The following is an 18,826-nucleotide window of genomic DNA, read 5'->3' as shown; positions in this document are numbered from 1 at the left end:
TGTGTAGAATGTGAGATGACAAACTCAAATTAAATACTAATACATATAGTATATTTGATAGTATGATTAGCATAACAAAACAGATCACATAATCAAATTAAATGAGACATAATAAATGGTGGATTTACCATTATTTTGCGACCGTTTAGGAGAAGTTGTTAGCAGAGGGTCTAACACATTGTGCCGTTTTCGAGATGGTTCACGAAAACTTGGGCCTGGCTGATCTTCAGAACCCGTCGTAAGATCAATCAGATCTGCACATCTCATAAGTTGATCGTCAGAACTTGTTGAAACTGGAGAATAAGGGTTACTGATTCTAGCCGGATGACAGGTAGTTGGTGGCGGCTCTTCAGGATTTTTCTGTGTCAAATCCACAAAACAGTTCAGGGTAATCCACGGCAACAGCTCTGTGAAAAGATGTAAAGTAGACGAATATTTGACAAATGTCAAAAACAATATTTAATCCCTTTGGTATTTTTAACATTGGGAACATAAGATAAAACTATTTACCTGTGGTCGAAACATTTATAACGGCCGGCTGAGTTGGAGGCACTGTATAAAAATAAATAAAAATTAAATTTCTAAAATTAATTTTGTATATTTATGCGGATATTTATATCCATATAAGAATAAAAATATATGCATACAGCGATCGACGGAGGGCTGTTCTTCAGGTTCTTGTGTCAAATCCACAAAACAGTTCGGGGTAATCCACTGCGACAGATCTGCGAAAAGATGAAAAGCAGTCGAATATTTGGTATATATCAAAACAATATTTCAATCCAATGGTATTTTAAATATTGATACCGTAAGATAAGACTATTTACCTGCGGTCGAGACATCTATAACGGTCCGGTGAGCTGCAGTCACTGTATAAAAAAAAATTAAACAAAATAAAAAAAAAAAAAAAATTTATTTCTAAATTAATTTATAATATTTATGCAGATATTTATATGTGTATATGAGTAAAAATATATACTTACGATTGTCGATCGATTGAAAAGCGAGCAACTCGATGTTCGATTCTATAACATTAAAAGACCTATTTAAATAAGCATTTGTTGATCAAATTTTATATTCTATGAATGTTTGTACAATCAGACAGATAAATAATAAACAGGGACACTCAGGCCTCAATCCTTTCTCATGACCAAAAATTGTGATGCATATCTTTTCAATTAATTGATTGACGTTCAAAATAAATAAATTAATAGTGACTCAATAGCAGCCCTGTAGGTCAATACATGCACATGCAATCAGCTAGAGAACCAGTAGGGCTATTACTTTGAAATATAATATCAAAACATTTGCCCGAGAAATGTAGGGTTCGAAAATCTGTAATCTTTAAAGAGCAACATAGCACACACACACACACATACACACCCACACGCATGCTCTCACGTGTGCCCACAAAAAAATATTATGTCAGCATCAAAAGCCATGTACAAATAAGTTAATATTGTGCTACATATCTGAAACACACGCTCACACGCACACACACACACACACACACACACACGTTCGCGCGCACAAAACACACACACACACACACACACACACACACACACACACAGACACACACACACTCGCGCATGCACTTATGCATGCACGCACAAAAATATTATGTCAGCATCAAAAGCCATGTACAAATAAGTTAATATTGTGCTACATATCGTGAAACACACGCACGCAGACATACACATACACACGCTCGCACGCACAACCACACACACACACACACGCACGCGCACACACACACACACACACACACACACACACACACAAATAGTAGGCCTACGCTCGCATCAAAGCCATATGCATATACAGCAAATAGGTTAATATTACATAACAAATTATAACCGCCACAGAATGCTTAGAGTGATATAGACCGGGTTGGCACACGAGAAACTCTGACAAAGGACCCAGAAATACGATTGTATTCATCAATTGCATTTAACTTATTTGGCTCTTAACATCAGGCTCAGACAGATCGTATGAAAAGCGAAACCAAGATCGCTCACCATAGTGACGCGGTCGGTACGTGTTACTTTTAGATTGATTCGCCAAAATATAGATAATACACGTCAACATCACACTAACAATTTAACTCACTACACTTGCATAACGTACTCAAACAATGAATGGAACCCCGGCGTTACACCATAAACAAAATATTAAAGTTAAAGAATGCCTCGAGGCAACTGCACCACTTTTAACAGAGTCGCCAAAACCATGATAACAATGTAAAATAATTAAAATGTCTTCCAAATAAATATAGTTAAAATAAAACTACCGGGTGCATCAGTAGCTGTCGAAGCCTCTATACCTTATAACTCGTAAACATAATTAAAAACTTAATGCAGCAGCAACTAACAACGTATCACTTTTTCAATAAATAATTACTACAAAATCACTGCGTAAACTAAATAAAATTGTACATACCTTTAGATGTTTCCATGATTCCAGGGACTATGAAAACGTTCTGCAGTCTGCACTTATTAAACGAGAGTGAATAACAGACCGGCCGCGCACGTTTTAAAGCTTTTACTGCACAGCAGGTGGTCAGGGGTGGACCTTTGTTTAACAGCTAAACCAAAAGCAAACTAACGCAACATCGTAAATAAATTCTATAAAAAAATAAAATGTATGTTAAATTGATTTGTGTTATTTAATTCAACCCTAAAATCTTATTAATATTATTTAAATAAAAAAAGTTACAGAAGCATATCACATTCGATGCGTTTAAAAACACATTTGCTTCATAGGTTACATACAAACTTCGCTATTTCGTATTTTTATTTCAGTTTAAACTTTAACCCCCTGAGGTCGGCAATCACGCCGGCGTGATCTGCTCGTTTTTTTTTTATATCAGTGCAAAATACTCTGTTGATTTTGATTTTACATACTTGTATTGTACATCATTCAAAACTGTTAAATGTCTTCTTTTATTTGTGTACACTCATAATAAAAACAAAATGTTGTGTTTTTCGTAAAACAAAGAAAATAAACATGATGCGCGTTCTGCCGTCTCTCTCAATGTGAAACTCATTCTGAAACGCGACAGAAAATGACCTGTAACTCAGCGAATGTTTGTCACACAGACTTGAAACGCATGTCTATACAACGCTTGGAATCTCTATTTTTAAAGTATGTAAATTATATAAAAAACAAATATTCTATTTTTAAGTAATCCATACGAAAGCAGCGGCATGTACAGTTTCTCAAACGCGTCCTCATTAAATTTAATTTGAACACGCCTACGCGCGCACGAGCGATTGACATGCAAATGATCCATGCGGAGAAACGCAGACCTGTATACGCCCTCATCACCTCAAAACAAAGAAGCAGAGACTTCGTAACTTACTCCTTACTGTGTTTGAAAGACGCGCCAGAGCTTACATTGGATTTAGGCTACATCAGAAGAAGAAGAAACGCGATTTGAAGAAAAGAAAGATTTAAGGTAAGAATTTTTTACATATTAGTTTGTTATTGTTGCATAAATGTCACATTGCAGTTGAACTGTTGCTAGATATATGGGGAATATTATAATATTTAGACCCGTGTTTACTGTTAAGCCTACTGTGTTTGTGGATATCTGGTCAAACGTAGATATGTATGGTAACCATAATGTTTTATATTTGAGCGCGATCGCGTTTGAATGTATCATATTTTTGCTGCGCGATCGCGTTTGAATGTATCATTTGAAAATTTGAAAAGCAAAACACACCAAACGTTTCCTTCATGTTTTTACTATTATCTCATTTCATATCATAATAACGAATGGAAACATTTGAAGTAACATGATAATCAATATACTTTTCTCTAGCTTGGTTGTTACTGAAATATTTTGGAAGATTTATACTGCTATCAATTGTTATTATTATTTTACCCAGCACTGCGCATAGCCTATGCCTACAAGGCACAACAAACCTGGTGTTTGTTATATTATATATTGTTGGAAACATTTGTGTGTGTGTGTGTGTGTGTGTGTGTATTTTGTGAATTTTAAAAAGCAATTTTAACCAGAAAAATCTAATATTTATTTGCAAAATCGTGCAGGCCTTTCTCTTGATATCAGAATGTTCACTTTTTTTTCAGGGCCCAGATGCCACTGAGTCCTGCCGACTTCAACATTCACATGAGTCTCTGGAACATGAACATGGTAAAGTGAAAATCAAACACCTTGGAAATTAAAGGTATGTACAGTGTTTTTAGGAATGGCACAAAGGTCTGTCTTTGAAGTGTTTTTTTTTTGGCATTTGTTGTGTATCTTTGGGTTATGTTGTGTTGTAAATAAATCCAAACAATTTAAAAGCCATTCTTTTTTAAATCTCCTCATTTACAGTATTGTGCAAGGTTGCTCAGAATGACAGGGCTATTAGGAGCTATATTAGGATAGCTCCTAATAGGGCCGTTGGGGAGGTTCTTTGTCTTTCTCAGGTGAGAAAAAACATACATATTAATGAGCTGCCGCATAAGGCTTTCTAACACAAAACACGTCGTAAAAAATTTAAATCAATATATTGTCTTCTCTGAATGAGCAGTCAGGGTGATTTTCACATAGTTTTGCAGCAAATATTCTAGGCTACGTGATACTATTTTCAAAAGTCTTGTGAAGAAATAATCAGTATGGGTTTCATGAGCTTATTTCAGTGAGAATTTATTTTTGTATTTTCACAAACCACGCATAAATGTCATTATCTCAAAACTACAAACTTTTACATACATGCTGTTGATATATTATTGTAGCAGAGTTTGTGCTGAATACAGTGTACTTAGACTTTAGCCATGAAAATGTCACAAGTAACAGAAATAACCAGAAATGTCAGAGCACGTCAGAACACCTCCAGGGCCCAGAAAAAAGCTCAGACCTCAGAGGGTTAAATGGACCCTATAAAAGCTCATAGGTTTATTATCACTAGAAGTCCCAGAGAGCAGCCATTTGGCTTTTCTACCTATAAAACCCGCAGGACAGCCGATGGGCTGGAAGGCTTTAGGCTAATATCCTTAATCACCTGTGAACGGTTGCTTTTGTTATGTAAATAATGTGGGGCCATGCTGAGCCACTTCAAGGAAACTTGTGTTTCACTTTGCCATCTTAGGGAGAAATCAACACACATGTTTTTTTTTCCTTTGTTGCTGAGATTTATTGATAAAAACAGTACAAAATAAAATAGAAACCAACCATTTGTACACATATTTACAAATATTATTAAAAAGTGAGTGAGTACATTCCAGCAATCACTCACAATCCCGGCACTGCCATGGTATCTCCCGTCTGCATTTACCACATGTGTATCTGTAGCAGTGAACACATCGCACAGTGGCATGATTGTTCTTGCATTGGTGTTTGACTTGACACATGGCTCTTTTTCCAGGGCTAGGTGTGGAGGGTTGTGTCCGAAGCAATTGTTCTTTTCTTGCCTTCTTCGCACACATATGAGAGTTAGCCAACTCTCTTGCAAGCTCCACCAGGAAGTCCACCCGTCTTTCCTGCCTTCCGGTGCATGCTTGATACAGCACATGTGCATTCAGTGCTGCCATGTCAATCATGTTATAGAACACGGCAACTGGCCAGCGCCGTGTCCCTGTGCGGACAGTGTACTCCCGCACCATCTGGTCCATCACATCCACGCCGCACTTTGTGGTGTTGTAAAGGGTGACAGTGTTTGGCTTCCTTTTGGTGGTATTATCAGTCTGAATCACGCTGTGCATGCTGCTAAGAATGTAGACGGTCTTCTTCCGTTTGGGCGCATATGCCGTCAGCGTAGCAGCAGTGGTTGAAAACACCTAATAAATAAGATAAATTGTTATTTTCATAGCACTTTTACACACAATGACACACTTGGCGGTGTTGATTCTAAAAATTAGAAACACAAACATAGAACCACAAAAGACCTGCAACATACCTGAGTGGTGAATTCATTGCGATCTGTGTGTCTAGCGGATTGAGGGATTTCCCGGCGAATCTTGTTGACTGTGCCGAGGATGGTGGTTTTCCGGCTAAGAAGTTTATGCGCAAGTGACAGCGATGTGAAGAAATTGTCCGTGGTAACATTTCTGCCCTTGTCTAGGAATGGTTCCATCAGCCTCATCACTACATTTTCAGACAGTCTCTCTCCACTGGGATGACTAGGGTCCTTGCCAAGATATGGGAGGACATTACAAATGTACTTGGATTTTAGGTCGCAAGCCACCCAAAACTTGATCCCAAACTTGTCAGGTTTAGTTGCAATATACTGCAGGAAACAGCAGCGAGTCTTTGATGGGAAAAGCTGTTCATCAACGGTGATATGTAGACCAGGGTTGTAGGACGTGATGCAATTGGTGACAAATGATCCCCACACACTGGAAATTGCAGCAAACTTATCAGTCTTTGCTCGATCCCTCCGGGTGGACCTGTCATCAAAGCGTAGGTGTCGCATGATGTCTTGGAAGCGGTTTCGCGGCATTGTTCCAATGATATGTGGGTTTCCCAGGTTTGCTGACCAGCAGTCACGTAGTGATGGAACCTTGGTAAGCCCCCGCAAGATGACAATTGCAATAAATGCCATTAGTTCAGGGAGGGCCATGAACCAATGAACATGCTCCGTTTCCTGTGCATGTTGAATAGTCCATTCTTGAATGCTATGAAGCATGTCAAGAGTGATGAAACACAGGAAGCTCTGAAGGCGACTCGAGATACTTTTCCTGGCCTTAGCCGTTGGCTCTCCATCTGCAGCGTACGCTTTGATTGGGGTGAAAGGGAGACGCATCCCCACCTGTTCTTCACGCCACACTGTGCCATCTTTCGCTGTCTCTGTCAGGTCAGTCCCCAAACGGGCTCTCTTTTTTGGTTGAGGAGCAGTCTCCTCATCTGCAGTGTGAACAAATTCAAATTGTGAGCAATGGAAAAGTCAAATGATATCACAAATGCATGCATAGATACTAATAATAATTCCAGTATCTCCTTCTCTGTATCGAAATAATGTCTGAAATATCTTCCTAAATAAAAAGATACAACTAAAGCAAAGAAACAACTAATAATGTTTTGCACTTCAGATGGCAGTGAATGTCTGCTAAGTAGTACAAACAAAAAAGTGGACAATACAAAAAAGGCAGAGTAAATATTTATGTCACTCCACTCTGCTTTTTTGGTGTTTTCCACTTACTGGTTTGAAATGAAATAGGAAATAATATGAAATGAAACTTAACCTGAAGACAGATCAGACAGCTCTGAGTCCGAATCCAGCTGTAGTTCTATGTCTTCTCCATCTGAGTCACAAGGGTTTACTTCACTCAGGATAATTTCCAAGGCCTGCCGAGTGGTGAGTCTTCTCTGCATTTTCTTTTCTTGGAGAGGAGGTTCGTACACCACAGAATTCTTGAGGGCACTGAAGTAGTAGGCTATGTGCAGTGAGATTTTATCCACCTCAGCACAAAAGGAATTACCTCTCATTTGAGAGCAAGCTGCATGCAATTAGATGTGCTAATTCATACCTGTTTACACCTGGGCAAGACCTTACATGCCAATGTGAGACATGGTCAATCAAGTTCTCTGCTTTTAACAGCCCTCCCTCCCCCACACATACAAACAAGCCACCAGCAACCATTCACACACACCCCCCAACCCCCCTGCAGATTGCTCAGGTAATGACCACATTTACACATGAATTGATGCTAATGATAGCCAAAAGACTAGCCAGTTAGCATCCACTTGGCTAAAGGAGGGTTACAAATCTCTGGGACTTCTAGTGTTAAGGATTATCAGTATATATTGTATACAACAATGCCATAGTTTTATCATTTTTATAAATAACTAGTGTTGCAACAATCAAAATGTAACGAAATAATGTTTATGGTAGCTTAATAATTTATACTAGCTACATGAATAATGTAATTTAGTTTATTTAGTTTTCATTTTATCCAAATAGTGAAAAGTATATTGCGTATAAGGCTATTTTATTCACGCAGCCACAGACGCCAGTCAGTCTGGGCCGCTGGTGTTTCACAGGTTGCGTTCTAAGGCGACACATCGGAGACCCAGACAGCCTGTTGGTGTCCCAGACCAATATACATCAAATGATCAACACATTTGTTCGGCCAATAATAAAACTAAGTGTTATCCCCCATTGCGAGCCGAATACACAATACCTCAGACAGTAAGGCACCAGATATGAAACATTGATATTTGATTGTAAACGGAGGATGTGTCCGCGGGACTTATCTTTTAATTACTTGATCAAAGCAAACCTACGCAGGTCAGACTCGACATAGTGTCTGCGGATCTTCGCGCCTCGAACTCTGTGTTGGTGCAATTTTTCATTCTCACCCTGGGTCAGCCACGATCGCATCTCGACAGAAAACATTAATTTGATAACGGCGCGCGTCGCTCCAGTTTGGGACATGGGCTTCGGGGTTGAGGGCTCAGCGTTTGTTTTCCATGAGTTCACTTCGGATCACATTTCAAGCTTCGGAGTTCGAGTAGCGACGCGGATACAGCTGTCACCATAAGATGGAATTTACCCCTTCTGTAGGTAGGTCGCACACCACCTTACGCTGATTTAAACGTTTAAACAAACATGAATACTTAAATAAATCGCATCTTGTTTCATATAATCTAATCTGTGGATATGACTGTGTAATATGAAAACAATTCACAATGTCATATTTTATTCTGATCCTAAAATCCCACTAATGTTTGCATGCAGTACGCATTTGTTTGAGACATTGAGTTCACTCGGAGCTTGTTTAAAGGCTTAAGCCTATAACCTTTAAATACTTAATATTTGTATTTCTTATATCATTTATCTAATATTTTTATTGGTCATCATTGCTAATTTTTAACCCCCATTTTCGCGACCACAGAAAGATTCAAAGAGCCATGGTCAACAGTCGGAGACCACAACGACATTCTCATTTCATCTCAACCATGTTCTACTCATGTTTAAAGATTAAAATAACTTTAGAAATAGTTATAAAATGAACATTTTATTTCACATATCTGCTACTTTTAAAATGTCAATGCTATTTCTTAATTTCAATCAATCATTTTGATCTCCCCACAGACATTATGGAAGCTGTCGTGAAAAACAGATCCATGACTGATTTCTTCATGTTCATAATTTCGTCATTCTGTGGAATTTATTATTAATTCCAGCAATAATAAAAACATCCCTGAAAAAACATTCACATGTCACTCCAAGCATTACTGCAGTCATAAAACACACAGCCATAAACCCCTCCCCACCAAAACCACACATGGGTCAAATTTCACATACCACCTGTTGGTCATAAAACCCCCATATAAGGACTTCCTGTCATAAACAATGTCATAAAGGGTCATAAATCAAGGGTCATAAATAATTGTTGACACATAGTCCCCCATATGAACTACTTTTCGCCTCTGACGCGCGTAAATTTCGATTCAAACTTTTGATTTTACGCGCGTCAATTTCGCTCTTGACGCGCGAATGCACACAAAGTGGTCAAGCGTATAACTAGACGCGGCAGGCGCGAATTTGACGCGCTATTCGCGTCCGGTGTGAACGCACAGTCAGAAGTGTCAGAATCCCTCACTACTTATAACACATACGTATTTGTTTAATAACAGGCGTGTAAAAAGGAGACTTGCTGCAGTGGGACAGCTCATTGATGTAGCGGCATATCTGAGATCACTTAGAGCTGAGGTGAGTGAGCAGTTTTGCACGCTCTCGCGGTTATGTCATTCATTGAATAGGTGAATGAGACAGACATTCGGGTTGCAGGCTGCGAAGTTCAGGAAGTAACATCGTGGCATCACTCTCAAAAGTTATTTTCCAAATATCGTAAAATAATGACTAGTAAATCTAAATGTTTGTGGTAATTCTATTCTCTACGTGGAGACACTGTTATACTGCTTTCACCAATCACAAGATGGCACCGTGCTAGTGGCAGCCCGCTGTAGCAGCTCTGTGCTTTGTTGTGTTTGTGTAGTGTTTTTAAGTCAATTTTAGTCTATCTTCCTGCTTTTTTAAAAATCTTTAACTTTTAATCTAATCAACCTGGATATCATCACAACCAGTATGATGGACGTCCAAGGAAGGGGTCGTGAGCGCATTGTTTACATGCGTGAGCAGACTGATAGCGCTAGCTTGTCCAACCTTATTCACTGGGGAGAGACCATCGATACCAGCTGAGTTGAAGAGGAGTCGTCGCGGCTGTAGAGCTGGTACATTATGGAAGGCGAAGAGACGGAGATTTAAGTCATTTCTTCTTTAAGACTGGAAAAACTGGAAGAGAGGGCAACTGAGAGCACAAAGGAAATTAACATTCGAACTCACTCTTGTGCACCAATTGAGACGCAAGTCTCACCTCAGAATCATCCTGATCTATATCTCTTTCCCTCTTCCCCCATTCCTTCTCTCTCATGCTGAGATCACCTAAATTCACCCAAGAATCTATATGGTTTAATGTGAATAATTATCATACAGTATTACATGTTTGGTATCATTTGAAATGTCTGTGTGACTGGTACAAAGGTCTCATTCCCAAAGAAGTAAACCAAAAGGTAATAAGGTATTTCAGAGTTTAGAGATAACTCGCGCACACAGAGGAGGGTGTGTCTTCCAGGCAAATGGCCTCCTACTCTCAAAGGTGTAAGCTCAATGCAAATTTCCAGTGTTAGTAGATGTTTCCATGTGAAAGAAGTTTCTGTCTATATAAGGAAATGCAATGAGGCTCAGGGCGATTTGTGACTCAAAGTAGCCCGTAATGCTGAGTGTATTCAAACACTTCACATCATGTATTTTATAATGTCAGGTTTGCATGTTCTCTCTCTATTCCAGAGCATTTGATGTTTTGTATTATCTTTGAACTGATTGTGAAATTGTCATGAGACATTTACCTGACATAATAAATTGTTACTTTTGATTTTATTCTGACTTGCTCTGAAATTGTTTTCCCAAGTAAATTAAACTGATTCGTATGTTCCCGAAAGTTTTGCATCAGATTAGTGATGACTAATATTTGGCATCATTTCAAGTGTACTTGATTTGCAAAGACAAGAAGCGAATTTCCATTTAGCACAGCAAATGCTGCTTGGCCAACCTAAATCTGGGTGTGTCTTAATTGTGTGTCTCTTTTTTAATTTAGATAAGTGTACATGGGAAACCACGGCATGGCCAATCCAAAGCTATTATAAGAGAAGTAATGTTGGTCAGCTTATATCTGTAATAGTAGCCATAACTCTACTGAAGAAAATATTCCATGCAATTCCATGGGAGCGATACCAAAGTATCTTTGATTGTGTAAACATGAATTTGACCGATCTCAGGTATATAGCAATTACCTCTGTTTGGTGATCAACACTGACGAGCTGTCATTAAACAGAAGACGTGAGGACCTCTGAGCGATTATAGTTTCCTAATCTAGAATGGGTAAAATATACTTAAATAGTTAAATAGAACAATCAAATGTATTGCTAAACTATTATATAATTAACCAATAACCAATTGGCAAACCTAACTTAAATTCAAGGTCGTAATAAAATGGATTCAGATAAAAGCTTTAATGGAATTAAATTACTTTGCCACGCGGAAAGACAGTAACACGCAGAGACCTTCACCGGTTCTGACGGAAACCCCCTTTTGGACCGATAAACGGGCTTACAGTAACATATGTAAAACTTAACACTAAGATTTATAAGTGCTGAACAGGTTTTCATTGTCAGCTCATGTTAATACTAGCAAAATGTTTTTGTAATTTATAAAAATACACAGTGAGGATCTACAGTGAGGAAAATAAATATTTGAACACCCTGCTATTTTGCAAGTTCTCCCACTTAGAAATCATGGAGGGGTCTGAAATTGTCATCGTAGGTGCATGTCCACGGTGAGAGACATAATCTAAAAAAAAAAAATCCAGCAATCACAATGTATGATTTTTTTACTATTTATTTGTATGATACAGCTGCAAATAAGTATTTGAACACCTGAGAAAATCAATGTTAATATTTGGTACAGTAGCCTTTGTTTGCAATTAAAGAGGTCAAACGTTTCCTGTAGTTTTTCACCAGGTTTGCACACACTGCAGGAGGGATTTTGGCCCACTCCTCCACACAGATCTTCTCTAGATCAGTCAGGTTTCTGGGCTGTCGCTGAGAAACACGGAGTTTGAGCTCCCTCCAAAGATTCTCTATTGGGTTTAGGTCTGGAGACTGGCTAGGCCACTCCAGAACCTTGATATGCTTCTTACAGAGCCACTCCTTGGTTATCCTGGCTGTGTGCTTCGGGTCATTGTCATGTTGGAAGACACAGCCTCGACCCATCTTCAATGCTCTAACTGAGGGAAGGAGGTTGTTCCCCAAAATCTCGCAATACATGGCCCCGGTCATCCTCTCCTTAATACAGTGCAGTCGCTCTGTCCCATGTGCAGAAAAACACCCCCAAAGCATGATGCTACCACCCCCATGCTTCACAGTAGGGATGGTGTTCTTGGGATGGTACTCATCATTCTTCTTCCTCCAAACACGTTTAGTGGAATTATGACCAAAAAGTTCTATTTTGGTCTCATCTGACCACATGACTTTCTCCCATGACTCCTCTGGATCATCCAAATGGTCATTGGCAAACTTAAGACGGGCCTTGACATGTGCTGGTTTAAGCAGGGGAACCTTCCGTGCCATGCATGATTTCAAACCATGACGTCTTAGTGTATTACCAACAGTAACTTTGGAAACGGTGGTCCCAGCTCTTTTCAGGTCATTGACCAGCTCCTCCAGTGTAGTTCTGGGCTGATTTCTCACCTTTCTTAGGATCATTGAGACCCCACAAGGTGAGATCTTGCATGGAGCCCCAGTCCGAGGGAGATTGACAGTCATGTTTAGCTTCTTCCATTTTCTAATGATTGCTTCAACAGTGGACCTTTTTTCACCAAGCTGCTTGGCAATTTCCCCGTAGCCCTTTCCAGCCTTGTGGAGGTGTACAATTTTGTCTCTAGTGCCTTTGGACAGCTCTTTGGTCTTGGCCATGTTAGTAGTTGGATTCTTGCTGATTGTATGGGGTGGACAGGTGTCTTTATGCAGCTAACGACCTCAAACAGGTGCATCTAATTTAGGATAATAAATGGAGTGGAGGTGGACATTTTAAAGGCAGACTAACAGGTCTTTGAGGGTCAGAATTCTAGCTGATAGACAGGTGTTCAAATACTTATTTGCAGCTGTATCATACAAATAAATAGTTAAAAAAATCATATATTGTGATTTCTGGATTTTTTTTTTTTATTATGTCTCTCACAGTGGACATGCACCTACGATGACAATTTCAGACCCCTCCATGATTTCCAAGTGGGAGAACTTGCAAAATAGCAGGGTGTTCAAATACTTATTTTCCTCACTGTATATGAAATGATCTACCATATCTCGCAGCACGTCGTTAACGAGTGCCTGGAAGACCGCTGGGGAGTTGGACAGCCTGAAAGGCATGACCAAATATTCAAAGTGCCCCCTGGGGGTGTTAAAAACGGTCTTCCATTCATCCCCCTTCCTAATGCGAACCAAATGATAGGCATTCCGTAAATCCAATTTTGTGAAGGCTGATGCTCCCTGCAACGTTTCGAAGGCTGAAGACATCAGCAGTAAAGGATAAGTATTCTTTACCGTGATGTTGTTCAACCCCCGGTAATCAATACAAGGTCACAGAGAACCATCCTTCTTACCCACAAAAAAGAACCCCGCTCCCTGCAGGTGAAGAGGAAGGCCGGATGAACCTTGTTGCTAGAGAATCAGAAATATATTTCTCCATGGCCTCCCTCTCTGGAACAGAAAGTGAGTATAACTTGCCTTTAGGCGGAGACTTACCTGGCAGTAAATCTATAGCACAGTCGTAGGGACGGTGCGAAGGGAGAGAAGCAGCACGGAACTTACTGAACAGCTCGTTCAGGTCGAGGTACTCAACAGGCACGCTAGATAAATCCACTGCCTCCTCCTGAAACACAGACACAGCTACAGACGGACAGGCAGACGCAAGACAAGACTTATAACACTGAGTACTCCATGCGGAGATGGAGTTCTGACAACAGTCCACTCTAGGGTTGTGTAATGTGAGCCAGGGTTGACCAAGGACTACGGGTGCCAGGGGTGAGTCCAGGAGAAGGAATGATAAAGTCTCAGTATTGTTGCCTGATGTGGTGAGTGTTATGAGTTCGGTGGTGAGTGCAATGTTGGGGAGTCTTTGACCATTAAGTGCGTTGACAGATATGCTGTGAGTAAGTGTGGTGACAGGGATGTGGAGCTTATATGTGAGCTTACGTTCCATAAAGTTGCCCTCCGCTCCTGAGTCCAGTAGAGCGTGACAGTCATGATTGCCTTTAACTGCACAGGCATTAAGGTAGTGGCCCGCTCCCCCGCAGTACAGACTCCCCCACAGTATAGACTCTCAGAGTCTCTGGGATCTCCGCCTCTCCTTCTCATCCCGGGAAAGCCGAGCTCTATCCACCTGCATGGGCTCGTGATCGACGACTGGGCTGACTGTGTCCCCGCCGCTGGTCCATGGTTCCTCCATCACTCCAGGAAAACGAACCGGGAGAACGCAACATTCCATTCTGGAGAGACGTGCATCCACCCTGAGGGCCAAATCAATGAGTCAGTTTAAGCTTGTGGGCAGGTCCAGCGAGTAGATCTCACGTTGGACACGGTTAGCCAGCCCACGCAGGAACATGTCCCACTGCGCCTCCTCGTTCCATTGGCACTCGGCCGCCAGAGTACGAAATTCTGATGGCATTATTAATACATTTGACATGACAAAATACCTCCATAGACATATTAGTCCAGCGTTGGTTTGACTGTGTTTAGGACGGTGCTGAAGGCACCGGCGCAGTTTTGGCACTCTGCCAGCTAGATGCATGAGTGTTTCAACCAGGTCCGGTACCAGAACTGGGTGAGGCGGTGCTTTAATTCTTTGTTGTATTCATCTGCTACGGCATGTGTAACATTTTTCTGTTAACTCTGCATAATCCTTCGCGATCGATATCATTAGTTAGCCCAGGGAAGCGAGGCAACGGAAGTGCCGCACAAAAAACGGAAATTGGACACATATTTACTTCCGCGTTCGAAAATAAGGTGAATAACCTGCCCACGTAACACGTTGTAGCAATGCTACAATGTAAAACAAAAGAAACACATATTTAATTAATACTTATATTAAATAACACCAAATGGAAACCTACACAACTTCAAATTTGTACTAACGAAAAACTAGATATAGTAACGAAAAGAGGTGGGGTTTGTGCGATTGAGAGGAAAAGAAAAGAGGAAGTAGAGAAGCGGAAGCGAGGAAAAGCCAGGGGAAAACTAGGACGTTGTTTCAGCGTGTCGTGAAGGTACTCTGTGGGATTATTGTCCATGTGGAAAGTCAGAATTTCTGCGTTGAAATGATGGAGAAGAGACGCGCAAGCACGGAGTAAGAGCGGAGTAGCTGAACGAGCTGAAATCTGAACGCCGCCTGTTAGAAACCAATGCCTAAGGAAGTGTTTGACCCAGTGAAGTTGGAGAAGTTGCAGACCTGTGAGTGTTGGTTCCTTCTGAAACTCTTTTCCAATGTGAGATCACCAACCTAAAAGGTAAAAAGAGTATTTAGTCCTCCCCAGCCCTCCTGGTTACCGATCTCTAAAACTCTGAACGCATGGCATCTCTCATCACGAACAAAATATTTTTTTTCTGTCTTATAACCTACCTATTATTTTGTTTGAATTAATTTCGTTTTCATTATATACTTACTCATGTTTTTTGATGATTTTTGGAACTATTTTTGCTTTTTTTTGTTTTAAAAAAAACTGTTGAACCTTGACAGCCTGTGTGCAAACGCGCCAGTATTTCATTGTAAATAATCTTTTCATTTGCTCATTTCTGAGGGTGTGTTTCTGGACACTAAGAGACTGAAATATGTATTTATTATTTTTTGTTGTTGCTGCAATATAATGTGAATGGACATTTCGGTTTCTATCTTCTTCCCGTAAGGGTGGTAAACAGAAAATTATAAATTTGTTTGTCAGTTTTTTAAACTGTCTGACGCCCAACCTGAACAATTAAAAACTTGAAAAACCACTGTTACAACGAGACGTACTACATATCTGCTGGGCGCGGCCACACATGAGAGGACAACGAACAAACATGTCGACTGCACCGGCCAAAATCAAAACTGATACTGTATGCTAATAGATAAACTAAAGGAGTCATAATAACATATTACATGCTTTGGATTCTTATATTTAGCTATGCAGTGTTCTAAGCAGCCTGGATGGGGCGCTGAACGTGATGCAACACTTATTATAACCAGAGACTTATTATAATAAAGAGACTTGAGACTTGACTTGGACTCTAGCTCAGAGACTTGACTCTTACTTATACTTAGTTTTACTTAGTTTACTTTATTTATAAAGCACATTTAAAACAACCTTGGTTGACCAAAGTGCTGTACAAGATATATCTAGATCCATCCCCAAGAATTAAAATCACAAGACATCACTAAAATTACATTCACAAGACATTAAACGCACAAGAGTACAAATAGGTTTTTACAAGACTTCTAAACTCCGACACTGTGGACGCTGTTTTGATGTGTAATGGCAAATTGTTCCATAACCTGGGGCCAGCTATCATAAAGGCTCTGTCACCCCTGCATTTCAATCTGGATCTGGGTACTCGTAACAGATAATTGGTCTGTGATCTGAGCAGTCTGGCTGGTTTGTGTTCCATGACCAACTCAGTAAGGTACTGAGGAGTGAAATTGTTTAATGCTTTATACACAAACAAGACTTTAAATTCAATACGATACTGAACAGGTAGCCAGTGCAGTGAGTGTAGGCGTGATATGGTCCCATTTGCGAATGCCTGTAAGCAGACGGGCAGCTGCATTTTGGACCAGTTGAAGCCGATGGATAGATGAAGCAGGTAGCCCTTGATATAGCGAATTACAGTCATCAAGCCGTGATGAAATAAAAGCATTAATTACAATCTCAAAACTGTTCCTGCTTAGGAATGGTTAAACTTTCGCTAGTCTCCTGAGGTGGTAAAAACTGGAACTGACAACTGTATTAATTTGTTTGTTCAATTTTAGTCCACTATCCAATATAAAACCCAGATTCTTTGCAGCAAACGAACGATATGAAGTGAGAGAACCCAAGTCAACATTGCTCAAATCACTGTTCTAAGTTGGCCCAAACAGGACTATTTGAGTTTTGTCGTCATTCAAATGGAGAAAGTTATTATTGAGTCATGCTTTAAATTCTTGAAGGCATTCCATCAATTGATTTATGGCAGACTTGTCATTGCGCTTAAATGGTATATAAAGCTGCGTGTCGTCGCCATAGCAATGATAAGAAACTCCAAATCTTCTAAATATAGAACCTATGGGTAACATGTACAAAGAAAACAACAACGGTGCTAAAGTTGAACCCTGAGGGACACCACATACCGTAAATCCTCTAATATTGGCCTGTATTCCATTAGCGGCCGGGTCTCTAACATTGGCCGGTCTCGCTGTCGGCGGAGGTAAATAAAGGCCGGTCTCTAATAGTGGCCGGGGCTATTATTAGAACCAACGTTTTTCTGGGTAGGCCACAACATTATGCTTGTGATAGTAACATGGAAATACCACAGGGGGGCAATGTTTGCTAATGAATCCAAGCCATAGCTACGGTAGCCTGGTCATGTCAATCACTTCGCTCTTGACTCGCACGCGAGACTTCAGTCACCGGTAGGCTAATGTTGTTTACCATGGCAGCTGCGGAGCCAAAGAGGATTTTTGGCAAAAATCTATTTTTTAACCCCCTGGGATCGACAATCGCGCTGGCGCGATAGGCTCGCTTTTTTCTTAAGTGCAAAAGAGATTCAAAATACTCTGTTGACTTTGATCTTAATTACGGAGAGCGCTCGCTATTCAAACGTAAATAATCTGAGGCGATCCACGCAAACATGTGAACGCCCACAATCAGCTGGATAACACACATCTATCTAAATAATAATAATCCTGGAAAATTTACATCAGAAGTGCTTGGAAGTATTATTTCGAGGAGCAACGGATCCAGCTGAGAAATAGGTCAGTTCTATCTGCTTTGTTCTAATCGTAATAGTGTCTGTCAGTTACACGCAAAAAGACTTTTAAAATATGAATCACGTTTCTAGTGTGTGAATGAATGAGTGAATGAATGAATGCACATATGCGCGCTGTTGTGGAGCTACTACAGCTGGAACAAAAACTGTTTCAAAATGAATCATTGCTTTTCACAAAAAATATCATTTATATTATATTTATTTGTTGTTAATGTTCTGTATGCATACCATAATGTTATATGGTAACTGTACGTTTTCAATAAATTAACCTAGTATTTTATAGGTTCAAATAGACACAAAATCTCGTTTTTATTCATTCTACTGGTAGTCCGTTTTGCTCAAATAGAAATAAAGGCCCGTCTCTAATTCTGGCCTCCTTCCAATAAAGGCCTGGGCCGCGATGCGCTTGAGTAAAATAAAGGCCCGGGCCTATATTAAAGGATTTACGGTATAACATGTGCTACAGTAGAAGAATGCTTCCCTATATTTACAGAGAATCTTCTGTTAGACAAGAAGGACCGAAACCAGACGAGTACAGTGCCTCTTAAACCGATGTAATGCTCCAAGCGAGACAGGAGGATACCATGATCAACAAAATCAAACGCAGAGCTGAGATCTAACATTATTAAAGCCATGGTGTTACCAGCATCAGTGGACATTAAAATGTCATTAAAGACTTTCAAAAGGGAAGTCTCTGTGCTATGTAAGGTTTTAAAACCAGACTGAAAGATATCTGAAATACCATTACTATTCAAGTAG

At 40.1% G+C, this 18,826-nt stretch overlaps 1 protein-coding gene across 1 annotated transcript in view; it reads left to right on the top strand.

Annotated features, from left to right (window-relative positions):
- Positions 1 to 4,152: 4,152 nt before the first annotated feature.
- LOC307170064 (uncharacterized protein) overlaps positions 4,153 to 18,826 on the top strand; it is a 274,875-nt gene continuing 260,201 nt past the window's right edge. Inside the window, exon 1 of the mRNA XM_079891068.1 lies at positions 4,153 to 4,196. The gene's annotated coding sequence lies outside the window, so the exon portion shown is untranslated. The remainder of the gene's footprint in view (positions 4,197 to 18,826) is intronic.

Source organism: Squalius cephalus (genome assembly GCF_949319135.1).
Source record: "Squalius cephalus genome assembly, chromosome: 13".
NCBI lineage: Eukaryota > Metazoa > Chordata > Actinopteri > Cypriniformes > Leuciscidae > Squalius > Squalius cephalus.
This window is presented reverse-complemented; position numbering and strand designations above follow the sequence as displayed.